Genomic DNA, 16,071 nt, shown 5'->3' with positions numbered 1-16,071 from the left:
CCTCCCCTAGTCCACGAGAGGAGGACTCTGAGGCAGGCTAGGGTTAGCTAGGAGGTGTGTCCTCAGATAGACGGGTGAGGGGGCCAATACCCCCTCAAGTGTGTATGTCACAACGTTTGGTGTAATAAACCTCAGTGTGCCTCAACCCCGGGTGTCGACCTGTATTCGACGGTACTACACTCCTGCTGTTGTGGAGTGACTCATGCAGGCAGCTATGGCTGCATGGTTTTGGTAGTACATGTTGTTTATGCCATTTAGTGTGAAAATTCCGTCACAGTTCCTATGATTGCTTTTTCATTGCTTTCATAGCTTTATATTGGTGATTTCGAAGAGTGTATTGGTTTAGCCATGTTTGTGTTGTTGTAGTACAGAGTTAGACTGATGGCCTTAATCTAAGTTGTCTTGTGGTTGTTGTTGTTGTTGTTTGACTTGCATCCCACTGGGATTTTTGCACACAGCGTTGGTGTACGGTGATTTTTCTGCAATATTTTGCTGTCTTTTTTTAGATTTTCTGTTTGCACTAAGTCACATAGTTACTTTAAGATGTTTTTTGTTCATGTTTTTGTTTTTTGTTTGTTGCGGTTGCACCCGATTCAAGAGCCGAATGGCTCACAGGGCTATACCTAATAAATGAACTTGAACTTGAAGCTGTTCTAGACTAATTTCAGGGTGCTGATTCCAAATCTGATCTCAGATTTGCTCTATCACATCTCATTTTTATGCTATCGGCATACCCCATTCTCATTGATTTTACCCGAAATTAACTCCGTCACTTATGATTGCAAGTTGTTGCGAGTCAGTGACTGCTTTAGTGTTAAAATACGGTGCTGTATTTTTAGGATAGTGTGTTTATAATATAATTTTATGTAGATATCCACGTTTAGTTAATATTTTTCTTCCGCAGTTTTTATTGAAAATGCAATATTTAATATCTCAAAAACCTGATGTGATAGACAAAAACTGATGCCAGATTTGGTATCAGCACCCCCCAAAATTACCTTAAAACCGTTGGAATACCTTATGCCAGAAAAAGTGTGTTGACCAGTGTTATCCGAACCGTGTTCCTGATTACTCCGTCCATAAATGACGTCACGCGATTTTGGACGATGTTTGACCCCCCCCCCCCTTCATCGTCACAAAAAGTCAGACCCCCCCCCTCAAATATGACGTCACAAAGCTCTGCCCCCCCCCCCCCCAAAACCATATTTCCATTTTGAAAATAAAACACGCTTCAAATCGCTTTAAGTTATTGTCATTGTAGTGCGTATTTAATGTGGCGCTGCACTCTGATGTTGCAGGAGTGTCGTTATAACAATTAGTGTTGTTATAACAATTCTATATTTATTTAAAGTTGCGCATTTTGATGTGACGTCACATTTCTCAAAGCCCCCCCCCCCTCCCCTACTTGTCACACATCGTCACAAATGTCTGACCCCCCCCCACCCCCCATAGGTGCGTGACGTCATTTATGGACGGCCCCAAAATGTTAAGCCTATGCGGTTAAACCTTGACGTAAAGCTTTCGTAACTGGAGGAATTCATATTCTTGTGGTCTTTCGATAAAGGTTCAAATAAAACGTTATTCACGTTGCAGGCTGTCATAAAGATTAAGGATCAAAGTGTTGCAAGGCTGCAGCAGAGGGTACGAGTTACCACGGCTCTGAACGCCGTGGGTGACGTCGATTCTAAAGGTGGAGAGGGAAAAACCGGGAAGACCCGGAGAGAGGAATCCACGCGACCACGGGGAGAGAGACACAGAGAGAGAGACGCAGACTCCAAATCTACAGCAGCAACAGGCATCAGGGTCGGGATGGAACTCACGACTTCCTGTAGACCAAGCGAGGTAGTCAACATCTCCTAGCCACGGTGATGATGATTATGAGAGAGACGCAGACTCCAAATCTACAGCAGCAACAGGCATCAGGGTCGGGATGGAACTCACGACTTCCTGTAGACCAAGCGAGGTAGTCAACATCTCCTAGCCACCATGATGATGATGATAAGAGAGAGACACGCAGACTCCAAAGTTACAGCAGCAGGCATCATGGTCGGGATTGAACCCACGACCTCTTGTATACCAAGCGAGGTAGTCAACATCTCCTAGCCAAGGTGATGATGATGATGATGAAAAAGAGAGACGCAGACTCCAAATCTACAGCAGCAACAGGCATCAGGGTCGGGATGGAACTCACGACCTCCTGTAGACCAAGCGAGGTAGTCAACATCTCCTAGCCACGGTGATGATGATTATGAGAGAGACGCAGACTCCAAATCTACAGCAGCAACAGGCATCAGGGTCGGGATGGAACTCACGACCTCTTGTAGACCAAGCGAGGTAGTTAACATCTCCTAGCCACCCTGATGATGATGATGAGAGAGAGAGAGACGCAGACTCCAAATATACAGCAGCAGCAGGCATCAGGATCGGGATCGAACCCACGACCTCCTGCACACCAGGCGAGGTAGTCAACATCTCATAGCCACCCTGATGATAATGAGAGAGAGACGCAGACTCCAAATATACAACAGCAGGTGTCGTCAGCGTCGGGATTGAACCCACGACCCCTTGCACACCAGGCGAGGTAGTCAACATCTTCTAGCCACCGTAATGATGATGATGAGAGAGACACGCAGACTCTAAATAAACAGCAGCAGGCGTCAGGGGACGGGATTGAACCCACGACCTCCTGCATCCCGGGCGAGGTAATTAACATCTCCTAGCCAACACTCGGGCCTGCCTGAAGCTGAACCAATTACATGCTCAGCTCAAATTCTAATTGGGCCATTAGTGTTTGTGTGTGTGTGTTGTTGTTGTGTGATTACTCTGGAAACAGCGGTGACAGTTCAAATGAATACTACTTCCCCCTTTCCTCCTGTGCGTCTTGGCAGGAGAGGCGAGCGAGACGCACATCGCGTCTCCACCCCCCCCCCCCCCCACGGAGGCGAGGAGATGTTGACTACCTCGCCTGGAGGTCGTGGGTGAGATCCCGACTCTGACGACGCCTGCTGCTGCTGTAGATTTGGAGTCTGCGTCTCTCTCTGATCATCATCAAGTTTTTTAAAGATATTATTTTAGTCTTTCGCTGATGTTACGTCCAGTCTGTCCAATATAGCGTTTACCGCATAAGCAATTGCCCTACTGTGAGGGCGGGCACAAGCCGGCGTGAGTAGGTTAAACGTTGAGTTTTATAAGGGCACCACGGGGTGACCAGCCCCTCCCCACCCAGATCCACCCCTCCCACCCCCCACCCAGCCCCACCATCCCCACCCACACACTACACTATACAGTGAGGGAAAAAAGTATTTGATCCCCTGCTGATTTTGTACGTTTGCCCACTCACAAAGAAACATTTTAATGGTAGGTTTATTTGAACAGGGAGAGACAGAATAACAACAAAAAAATCCAGAAAAACGCATGTCAAAAATGTTATAAATTGATTTGCATTTTAATGAGGGAAATAAGTATTTGACCCCCTCTCAATCAGAACGATTTCTGGCTCCCAGGTGTCTTTTATACAGGTAACGAGTTGAGATTAGGAGCACACTCTTAAAAGGAGTGGTCCTAATCTTAGCTTGTTACCTGTACAAAAGACACCTGTTCACAATCAGATTCCAAACTTTCCACCATGGCCAAGACCAAAGAGCTCTCCAAGGATGTCAGGGACAAGATTGTAGACCTACACAAGGCTGGAATGGGCTACAAGACCATCGCCACGCAGTTTGGTGAGAAGGTGACAACAGTTGGTGCGATTATTCGCAAATGGAAGAAACACAAAAGAACTGTCAATCTCCCTCGGCCTGGGGCTCCATGCAAGATCTCACCTCGTGGAGTTGCAATGATCATGAGAACGGTGAGGAATCAGCTCAGAACTACACGGGAGGATCTTGTCAATGATCTCAAGGCAGCTGGGACCATAGTCACCAAGAAAACAGTTGGCAACACACTACGCCGTGAAGGACTGAAATCCTGCAGCGCCCGCAAGGTCCCCCTGCTCAAGAAAGCACATATACATGCCCGTCTGAAGTTTGCCAATGAACATCTGAATGATTCAGAGGACAACTGGGTGAAAGTGTTGTGGTCAGATGAGACCTAAATGGAGCTCTTTGGCATCAACTCAACTCGCCGTGTTTGGAGGAGGAGGAATGCTGCCTTTGACCCCAAGAACACCATCCCCACCGTCAAACATGGAGGTGGAAACATTATGCTATGGGGGTGTTTTTCTGCTAAGGGGACAGGACAACTTCACCGCATCAAAGGGACGATGGACGGGGCCATGTAGCGTCAAATGTTGGGTGAGAACCTCCTTCCCTCAGCCAGGGCATTGAAAATGGGTCGTGGATGGGTATTCCAGCATGACAATGACCCAAAACACACGGCCAAGGCAACAAAGGAGTGGCTCAAGAAGAAGCACATTAATGTCCTGGAGTGGCCTAGCCAGTCTCCAGACCTTAATCCCATAGAAAATATGTGGAGGGAGCTGAAGGTTCGAGTTGCCAAACGTCAGCCTCGAAACCTTAATGACTTGGAGAAGATCTGCAAAGAGGAGTGGTGGGACAAAATCCCTCCTGAGATGTGTGCAAGCCTGGTGGTCAACTACACGAAACGTCTGACCTCTGTGATTGCCAAAAAGGGTTTTGCCACCAAGTACTAAGTCGTGTTTTGCAGAGGGGTCAAATAATTATTTCCCTCATTAAAATGCAAATCAATTTATAACATTTTTGACGTGCGTTTTTCTGGATTTTTTTGTTGTTATTCTGTCTCTCACCGTTCAAATAAACCTATCATTAAAATTGTAGACTGATCATTTCTTTGTCAGTAGGCAAACGTACAAAATCAGCAGGGGATCAAATACTTTTTTCCCTCACTGTTCACTACACAACTATACACAACACTGCTATACACTACACCATACACGACACTACTATAGACCACACAACTATACACTACACTACTATACACTACACTATACACTACACTATACACTACACTACTATACACTACACTATACACTACACTATACACTACACTACTATACACTACACTACTATACACTACACACTACACTAGGGTACACTACACTATTATACACTACACTATACACTGCACTACTATACACTACACTATACACTACACTATACACTACACTATACACTACACTATACACTACACTACTATACACTATACACTACACTACTATACACTACACTATACACTACACTACTATACACTACACTATACACTACACTATACACTACACTACTATACACTACACTACTATACACTACACTACTATACACTACACTATACACTACACTACTATACACTACACTACTATACACTACACTACTATACACTACACTATACACTACACAACTATACACGACACTGCTATACACTACACTACTATACACTACACTATACACTACACAACTATACACGACGCTACTATACACGACACTACGACATACCTGTCAACCCCTTATCAGTGCCATACCTTACCAACCACAGACCAACTCAGACCTTATTGATCACCCCGTGCCCCTTTATCAATCTCAACGTTCACCCTACAAAGCCCGCATTGAAACGGCTGCAAGCCTCGCAGACCTGCAAACTCAATTCGCCTGTGCAAGAATACGGGGAGAGGTATTAACCGTGTTGGCAACGTGGAGTTTGCCACCGCTGCCACCATCATCACCACCACCACCACCTCCACCACCGTTCTAAGGCCACGCTTTAAGCGCTCCCAAACCACAACCAACCAACGTACCACCGTCGGCCGAGATTATCGTTTACGGAATTTAACCTTTAATCCCCCCCCCCCTCGTTTAAGAGAGAGCGAGGATTATGGGGGCAGGCAGGCAGGCAGGCAGTAAACGGAGTCTTTTATTAAGTGTACCAGGCGCCCTTCTCAGCTCTTTGCGGTACCAATGGCTCAACGGTGTTCAACTTGCTGAATGAGTAAAGGGGAGTTTGGGGTGGGGGCGGTGGTGGTGGTGGAATAGAGAAAAAATTGATTGCCCCCAGCGTTCTGAAACGCCACCTTCACTGTGCCCCCCCCCTCCTCCTCCTCTCTTCTCTTCCACGTTCACCTGGACTAGACCAGAAAGTCTTCTTGGTTCTTTCGGTAAAGTGACGTAGAATGGAAATAATAAAATCATAAAAATAAAACGTAATAAACAAAAATTCTCACGACGTTTTATTTGTATTACTTTATTATTTCCATTCTACGTGATGACTTTACCGAAAGAACCAAGAAGATGAATCCCTGCAGTCACGAAAGCTTCAAATCGAAATTTAGACCATTGAAGCTTTTTAGACACCACGGACAAATCCCGTGGGGGGGGAACGTGGTGGGTGGGTGGGTGGTGGGTCAGTGCTGGATTATCCGGAAGCAAAAGTAGCTACAACACGTGTAGTAGCTACTACACATGTAGTAGCTGCAACACATGTAGTAGCTGCAACACGTGTAGTAGCTACAACACATGTAGTAGCTGCAACACGTGTAGTAGCTGCAACACATGTAGTAGCTACAACACGTGTAGTAGCTACAACACATGTAGTAGCTGCAACACATGTAGTAGCTACAACACATGTAGTAGCTACAACACGTGTAGTAGCTACAACACATGCAGTAGCTACAACACGTGTAGTAGCTACAACACATGTAGTAGCTGCAACACGTGTAGTAGCTGCAACACGTGTAGTAGCTGCAACACATGTAGTAGCTGCAACACATGTAGTAGCTACAACACATGTAGTAGCTGCAACACATGTAGTAGCTACAACACATGTAGTAGCTACAACACGTGTAGTAGCTGCAACACGTGTAGTAGCTGCAACACGTGTAGTAGCTGCAACACATGTAGTAGCTGCAACACATGTAGTAGCTACAACACATGTAGTAGCTGCAACACATGTAGTAGCTACAACACGTGTAGTAGCTGCAACACATGTAGTAGCTACAACACATGTAGTAGCTGCAACACGTGTAGTAGCTACAACACGTGTAGTAGCTACAACACATGTAGTAGCTACAACACGTGTAGTAGCTACAACACGTGTAGTAGCTGCAACACGTGTAGTAGCTACAACACGTGTAGTAGCTACAACACATGTAGTAGCTGCAACACGTGTAGTAGCTACAACACGTGTAGTAGCTACAACACGTGTAGTAGCTACAACACGTGTAGTAGCTACAACACGTGTAGTAGCTGCAACACGTGTAGTAGCTACAACACGTGTAGTAGCTGCAACACGTGTAGTAGCTACAACACGTGTAGTAGCTGCAACACGTGTAGTAGCTACAACACATGTAGTAGCTGCAACACGTGTAGTAGCTACAACACGTGTAGTAGCTACAACACGTGTAGTAGCTACAACACGTGTAGTAGCTACAACACATGTAGTAGCTGCAACACGTGTAGTAGCTACAACACGTGTAGTAGCTACAACACGTGTAGTAGCTACAACACGTGTAGTAGCTGCAACACGTGTAGTAGCTACAACACATGTAGTAGCTACAACACGTGTAGTAGCTACAACACATGTAGTAGCTGCAACACGTGTAGTAGCTACAACACGTGTAGTAGCTGCAACACGTGTAGTAGCTACAACACGTGTAGTAGCTACAACACATGTAGTAGCTGCAACACATGTAGTAGCTACAACACATGTAGTAGCTACAACACGTGTAGTAGCTACAACACATGCAGTAGCTACAACACGTGTAGTAGCTACAACACATGTAGTAGCTGCAACACGTGTAGTAGCTGCAACACGTGTAGTAGCTGCAACACATGTAGTAGCTGCAACACATGTAGTAGCTACAACACATGTAGTAGCTGCAACACATGTAGTAGCTACAACACATGTAGTAGCTACAACACGTGTAGTAGCTGCAACACGTGTAGTAGCTGCAACACGTGTAGTAGCTGCAACACATGTAGTAGCTGCAACACATGTAGTAGCTACAACACGTGTAGTAGCTGCAACACATGTAGTAGCTGCAACACGTGTAGTAGCTACAACACATGTAGTAGCTGCAACACATGTAGTAGCTACAACACGTGTAGTAGCTGCAACACATGTAGTAGCTACAACACATGTAGTAGCTGCAACACGTGTAGTAGCTACAACACGTGTAGTAGCTACAACACATGTAGTAGCTACAACACGTGTAGTAGCTACAACACGTGTAGTAGCTGCAACACGTGTAGTAGCTACAACACGTGTAGTAGCTACAACACATGTAGTAGCTGCAACACGTGTAGTAGCTACAACACGTGTAGTAGCTACAACACGTGTAGTAGCTACAACACGTGTAGTAGCTACAACACGTGTAGTAGCTACAACACGTGTAGTAGCTACAACACGTGTAGTAGCTACAACACGTGTAGTAGCTGCAACACGTGTAGTAGCTACAACACGTGTAGTAGCTGCAACACGTGTAGTAGCTACAACACGTGTAGTAGCTGCAACACGTGTAGTAGCTACAACACATGTAGTAGCTGCAACACGTGTAGTAGCTACAACACGTGTAGTAGCTACAACACGTGTAGTAGCTACAACACGTGTAGTAGCTACAACACATGTAGTAGCTGCAACACGTGTAGTAGCTACAACACGTGTAGTAGCTACAACACGTGTAGTAGCTGCAACACGTGTAGTAGCTACAACACATGTAGTAGCTGCAACACGTGTAGTAGCTACAACACGTGTAGTAGCTACAACACGTGTAGTAGCTGCAACACGTGTAGTAGCTACAACACGTGTAGTAGCTACAACACGTGTAGTAGCTACTACACATGTAGTAGCTGCAACACGTGTAGTAGCTACAACACGTGTAGTAGCTACAACACGTGTAGTAGCTACAACACATGTAGTAGCTGCAACACGTGTAGTAGCTACAACACGTGTAGTAGCTACAACACGTGTAGTAGCTGCAACACGTGTAGTAGCTACAACACGTGTAGTAGCTGCAACACGTGTAGTAGCTACAACACATGTAGTAGCTGCAACACGTGTAGTAGCTACAACACGTGTAGTAGCTACAACACGTGTAGTAGCTACAACACGTGTAGTAGCTACAACACGTGTAGTAGCTGCAACACGTGTAGTAGCTACAACACATGTAGTAGCTACAACACGTGTAGTAGCTACAACACATGTAGTAGCTGCAACACGTGTAGTAGCTACAACACGTGTAGTAGCTACAACACGTGTAGTAGCTGCAACACATGTAGTAGCTACAACACATGTAGTAGCTACAACACGTGTAGTAGCTACAACACATGTAGTAGCTGCAACACATGTAGTAGCTACAACACGTGTAGTAGCTACAACACGTGTAGTAGCTACAACACGTGTAGTAGCCACAACACATGTAGTAGCCACAACACATGTAGTAGCTGCAACACATGTAGTAGCTGCAACACGTGTAGTAGCTGCAACACATGTAGTAGCTACAACACATGTAGTAGCTGCAACACGTGTAGTAGCTGCAACACGTGTAGTAGCTGCAACACATGTAGTAGCTGCAACACATGTAGTAGCTGCAACACGTGTAGTAGCTGCAACACGTGTAGTAGCTGCAACACATGTAGTAGCTGCAACACGTGTAGTAGCTGCAACACGTGTAGTAGCTGCAACACATGTAGTAGCTACAACACGTGTAGTAGCTGCAACACGTGTAGTAGCTACAACACATGTAGTAGCTACAACACGTGTAGTAGCTACAACACATGTAGTAGCTGCAACACGTGTAGTAGCTACAACACATGTAGTAGCTGCAACACGTGTAGTAGCTACAACACATGTAGTAGCTACAACACATGTAGTAGCTGCAACACATGTAGTAGCTACAACACGTGTAGTAGCTACAACACGTGTAGTAGCTGCAACACGTGTAGTAGCTACAACACGTGTAGTAGCTACAACACATGTAGTAGCTACAACACGTGTAGTAGCTACAACACATGTAGTAGCTGCAACACGTGTAGTAGCTACAACACATGTAGTAGCTGCAACACATGTAGTAGCTGCAACACATGTAGTAGCTGCAACACATGTAGAAGCTACAACACATGTAGTAGCTGCAACACATGTAGTAGCTGCAACACATGTAGTAGCTGCAACACATGTAGAAGCTACAACACATGTAGTAGCTGCAACACATGTAGTAGCTGCAACACGTGTAGTAGCTGCAACACGTGTAGTAGCTGCAACACATGTAGTAGCTGCAACACATGTAGTAGCTGCAACACGTGTAGTAGCTGCAACACGTGTAGTAGCTGCAACACGTGTAGTAGCTGCAACACATGTAGTAGCTGCAACACATGTAGTAGCTGCAACACATGTAGTAGCTGCAACACATGTAGTAGCTACAACACGTGTAGTAGCTACAACACATGTAGTAGCTACAACACATGTAGTAGCTACAACACATGTAGTAGCTACAACACATGTAGTAGCTACAACACGTGTAGTAGCTACAACACATGTAGTAGCTACAACACATGTAGTAGCTACAACACATGTAGTAGCTGCAACACGTGTAGTAGCTGCAACACATGTAGTAGCTACAACACGTGTAGTAGCTACAACACATGTAGTAGCTGCAACACATGTAGTAGCTACAACACGTGTAGTAGCTACAACACATGTAGTAGCTGCAACACATGTAGTAGCTACAACACGTGTAGTAGCTGCAACACATGTAGTAGCTACAACACATGTAGTAGCTGCAACACGTGTAGTAGCTGCAACACATGTAGTAGCTACAACACGTGTAGTAGCTACAACACATGTAGTAGCTACAACACATGTAGTAGCTGCAACACGTGTAGTAGCTGCAACACATGTAGTAGCTACAACACGTGTAGTAGCTACAACACGTGTAGTAGCTGCAACACATGTAGTAGCTACAACACATGTAGTAGCTGCAACACGTGTAGTAGCTGCAACACATGTAGTAGCTGCAACACATGTAGTAGCTACAACACGTGTAGTAGCTACAACACATGTAGTAGCTACAACACATGTAGTAGCTGCAACACGTGTAGTAGCTACAACACATGTAGTAGCTGCAACACGTGTAGTAGCTACAACACATGTAGTAGCTGCAACACGTGTAGTAGCTACAACACATGTAGTAGCTGCAACACATGCAGTAGCTACAACACGTGTAGTAGCTACAACACATGTAGTAGCTGCAACACATGTAGTAGCTACAACACGTGTAGTAGCTACAACACATGTAGTAGCTGCAACACGTGTAGTAGCTACAACACATGTAGTAGCTGCAACACATGTAGTAGCTGCAACACATGTAGTAGCTGCAACACATGTAGTAGCTGCAACACGTGTAGTAGCTACAACACGTGTAGTAGCTGCAACACATGTAGTAGCTACAACACATGTAGTAGCTACAACACGTGTAGTAGCTGCAACACATGTAGTAGCTGCAACACATGTAGTAGCTGCAACACGTGTAGTAGCTACAACACGTGTAGTAGCTACAACACGTGTAGTAGCTACAACACGTGTAGTAGCTACAACACATGTAGTAGCTGCAACACGTGTAGTAGCTGCAACACGTGTAGTAGCTACAACACGTGTAGTAGCTGCAACACGTGTAGTAGCTACAACACATGTAGTAGCTACAACACATGTAGTAGCTGCAACACATGTAGTAGCTACAACACGTGTAGTAGCTGCAACACGTGTAGTAGCTACAACACGTGTAGTAGCTACAACACATGTAGTAGCTGCAACACATGTAGTAGCTACAACACATGTAGTAGCTGCAACACATGTAGTAGCTACAACACGTGTAGTAGCTGCAACACGTGTAGTAGCTACAACACGTGTAGTAGCTACAACACGTGTAGTAGCTGCAACACATGTAGTAGCTGCAACACGTGTAGTAGCTACACCACATGTAGTAGCTGCAACACATGTAGTAGCTGCAACACGTGTAGTAGCTGCAACACGTGTAGTAGCTACAACACATGTAGTAGCTACAACACATGTAGTAGCTGCAACACGTGTAGTAGCTGCAACACATGTAGTAGCTGCAACACATGTAGTAGCTGCAACACATGTAGTAGCTGCAACACGTGTAGTAGCTACAACACATGTAGTAGCTACAACACGTGTAGTAGCTACAACACGTGTAGTAGCTGCAACACATGTAGTAGCTACAACACGTGTAGTAGCTGCAACACGTGTAGTAGCTACAACACATGTAGTAGCTGCAACACATGTAGTAGCTGCAACACATGTAGTAGCTGCAACACATGTAGTAGCTGCAACACATGTAGTAGCTGCAACACGTGTAGTAGCTACAACACGTGTAGTAGCTGCAACACATGTAGTAGCTGCAACACATGTAGTAGCTGCAACACATGCAGTAGCTGCAACACATGTAGTAGCTGCAACACATGTAGTAGCTACAACACATGTAGTAGCTGCAACACGTGTAGTAGCTGCAACACATGTAGTAGCTGCAACACATGTAGTAGCTACAACACATGTAGTAGCTGCAACACATGTAGTAGCTACAACACATGTAGTAGCTGCAACACATGTAGTAGCTGCAACACATGTAGTAGCTGCAACACATGTAGTAGCTGCAACACATGTAGTAGCTACGGGCCCCGAAGTTTCAAGGGCCACGTGTTAAATGCTTTCAAGCTATCAATTCCGGTTCAGTGATTCTGCACTTGCTCTATTACTATAGGTCTATACTGCCTTCGACTTTTACGAACGACTGGGTGTTTAAGTTTAGCGATTTGTCGTATTATCCGGCTGCATAGCAAATGAAAAAAAGAAAATTACTTTACTGTGCAAGTAAAAAAATTGGTGTTTTTAATATTTACGTGGTTTTTTTTTTCGTTAATTTAGAGCCACTTTATGCTACAGTCCCCGCATTGGTTTCATCCGGCACTGGGCTATCCAGGGGAGCTTTGTTGAGACTTCGTGCACCTGGCCTGGCAAAGGCACCGTGGTGACGCCACGTATTGCTGTTGAGACTTCTTGCCACAATATACTGGTTGAGGGTGGGAGGAGCCAAGGTAGGCACCTGGATATTGGCTCCTCCCACCCTCAACCAGTATATATACTGGTTGAGGGTGGGAGGAGCCAAGGTAGGCACCTGGATATTGGCTCCTCCCACCCTCAACCAGTATATATACTGGTTGAGGGTGGCAGGAGCCAAGGTAGGCACCTGGATATTGGCTCCTCCCACCCTCAACCAGTATATATACTGGTTGAGGGTGGGAGGAGCCAAGGTAGGCACCTGGATATTGGCTCCTCCCACCCTCAACCAGTATATATACTGGTTGAGGGTGGGAGGAGCCAAGGTAGGCACCTGGATATTGGCTCCTCCCACCCTCAACCAGTATATATACTGGTTGAGGGTGGGAGGAGCCAAGGTAGGCCCTGGATATTGGCTCCTCCCACCCTCAACCAGTATATATACAAGGACTGTTTTCTTGGAATTTCTCATTTACTTGATGCAGCAATCGTGCTGTGACGGTTCCACCTGAAGACGAGAGCTTGTGTTGCCTCCGAAATGTCGTGATTTTTATTTTATTTGTATTTTACTTTTATTAATTTTAATTTTAACTTGTTACCTACGTGACTTTACCGAAAGAACCTAACAATATCATCATTAATTCTTGTCGCAGATTCCTTTCATCCTGTTACAGCGCCACGGTCCACATTCAAACGATTACACCGCAGCTTATTTTCTCTGTTTTATTTTACTCAACTGTGGGTGATACACATGGGCAAGCGATCGCCGCCTTTCCCCCCTCGTTACTGCGACAAAAACCACACGCACCCATCCTATCACCAGCGGAATTCACCTAAGAACCAATCGACGACGACAAATAACGACGGGAAAACGACGATCCGAATATACAGAACCACCACCCCCCCCAAACCCTCCCCCGAAAAATACAAGTGCTTTTACTCAAGACGTCATACGAGACGACCCGTACCGACAGCGAAAACGCGAAAGTAACAAATGGAAAACGAATATTTAACGATGACAACGACAAAAGCGGTTAAAAACTTCTCGCGACGACGGACAACGGGGGTGGGAGAGACCGGGCGGACAGAGGTCGCAAACGGGTTTTGATTCCTTACCCGTACCCGTACCCGGCCGCACCAGGGTCACAAACGGGTACCCGTACCCGTACCGGCCGTACCCGTACCCTACCCGTACCCGGCCGGGTATCGTGTAGGGTACGGGTATCGGATACCTGATTGCGACCTCTGGGATGAAGCCATGTTGCAGGCGCGGGTGGAGTGATTCTAGGAACTTGAATTGTGAGAAGAGACAAGACGTTGGGAAATGAGTGACAAACGGTGACTCACCAGTGACTCACGGTCTACCCGTACCCGGCCGCACCAGGGTCGCAAACGGCTACCCGTACCCGGCCGGGTACGGGTAGCCGGGTATTGGGTAGGGTACGGGTATCAGGTACCCGCCGTGCTCGCCACACTGCACCGGCTTCGGATGGATGGAACCTTCCAGTTCCTGGCCATCGGTCGGTGCTACGGTTCGAAGCGGCCAGCCGGGATATTTCCGTGTTTTTGCGGGGGACGGAGAGCTGGCGGTCGGAATGGAGCCGGGAGAGGTGGAGATGTGGCCGCGAAACATTTTGGGATGGAAACGGGTTCAACCGCGGGGAGGGAATTCCAGACACCGGGGTCGTTGATATGGGTATGGGGGGGCAGCAGAGGAGATCGAGTGATCGACCTCTTGGGTTTGTATGTAGAGACAAAGGCGGCCGAGCTTTTATTTCTGGCTACACCACCCTTATAGGTGTGCAGTGCTGGCCTCCATAGGTGCTCGCTCCAAGCAAGAGCTTTTGGTAGGCTGCATGGGAAATCTTTGTCTCCTGTGTGCGTGTGTGTGACTTCATGCCATAAGGATGCTATTATGGCCATCAGGACCTGCTTAAGTGTCCAAAGGGCCAGCCCAGTCAGTGTGGGCTCACACGTGGGCCTCCCTTTGGCCTTCTGTAGGACCTTCAGTCATCTGACCTCCAGTAGAGAGATAACTTCTTTCCCAACGTACGTAGCCAACCATGCTAAACCGGAGGTGCTGGCGGGAATCTGAGGTGCTAATTGGGTTTGGGAGAACCTCCCCCATGGGTGAGAGGAGGTTCACGCTGGATGTGACCCTGGGTTGCTCGATTGAATCGTGCGAATGTGCGAGTCTCTTCAGTTCGTATGGCGTTGGAACAAAGTAAGGGAGCAGGACATTATAATGTGCCCGGATTGAATGCAACAGGCTGCCCTGGTTAATGCCGCGACGCGGGAATTAACCGTAGCAATTAGTGCAACTACCCATGCACCGTCCGCTTCACTCGCAGCAACGGGCATTTAAAGATCCCGTGAGGCAATTTCTGAGCGAGCGGAAGGGATGCAGTGGATAATACGAGTTGGAGACTGCACATTATCCCACGGAGTGCAGTCCACAACCCTTATTGTCCACTCGCTCTCCTTCAGGCCTGCCTTTTTTGTGCTGTGAAAAAAAACATTTGTCTGAAATGGCGGCATAATTAACGAATGTGTCGAGTATTTGTTTTTTTTTGTCACTGCTTCCAGCTACAATTTGGAGCCGACGGGAGGGGGGGGGAATTTGAGAATTGGCGGCGCGGTTTGTTGGCACGTGCCCCGTGGGAGTCCAAAGTCTGACGGCGACAATCCAGATTGCCTCTGTGGCGTTTTTTGTTGTTGGTTGTTGTTGTTGCGGTGAGAGGTTCGTGAAGTTTTGTACACGGGAGAGAGGGTCGATGGACTTGGGGTCGTGACTATGGATACGGCCTAGCTCAGGCTTGGCCTCTAACACAGCCCAGTTCAGACTTGGCCTCTAACACAGCCTGACTCAAGCTTGGCCTCTATCATGGCCCAGTTCAAACTTGGCCTCTAACATTTCCCGGCCCAGGTTTTGCATCTAACATGGCCAGCCCAAGTTTGGCCTCTATCACAGCCCAGCTCAGCATTGGCCTCCAACGTGATCCGGCTCAGGTTTGGCCTCTATCATGGCCCAGTTCA

At 46.6% G+C, this 16,071-nt stretch overlaps 1 long non-coding RNA gene across 1 annotated transcript in view; it reads right to left on the bottom strand.

Moving 5' to 3' along the window:
- Window positions 1-16,071, bottom strand: part of LOC144952421 (uncharacterized) — a 224,979-nt gene that overhangs the window by 161,400 nt on the left and 47,508 nt on the right. The gene's annotated exons all lie outside the window — the stretch shown is intronic.

Source organism: Lampetra fluviatilis, chromosome 67 (genome assembly GCF_964198595.1).
Source record: "Lampetra fluviatilis chromosome 67, kcLamFluv1.1, whole genome shotgun sequence".
NCBI lineage: Eukaryota > Metazoa > Chordata > Hyperoartia > Petromyzontiformes > Petromyzontidae > Lampetra > Lampetra fluviatilis.
This window is presented reverse-complemented; position numbering and strand designations above follow the sequence as displayed.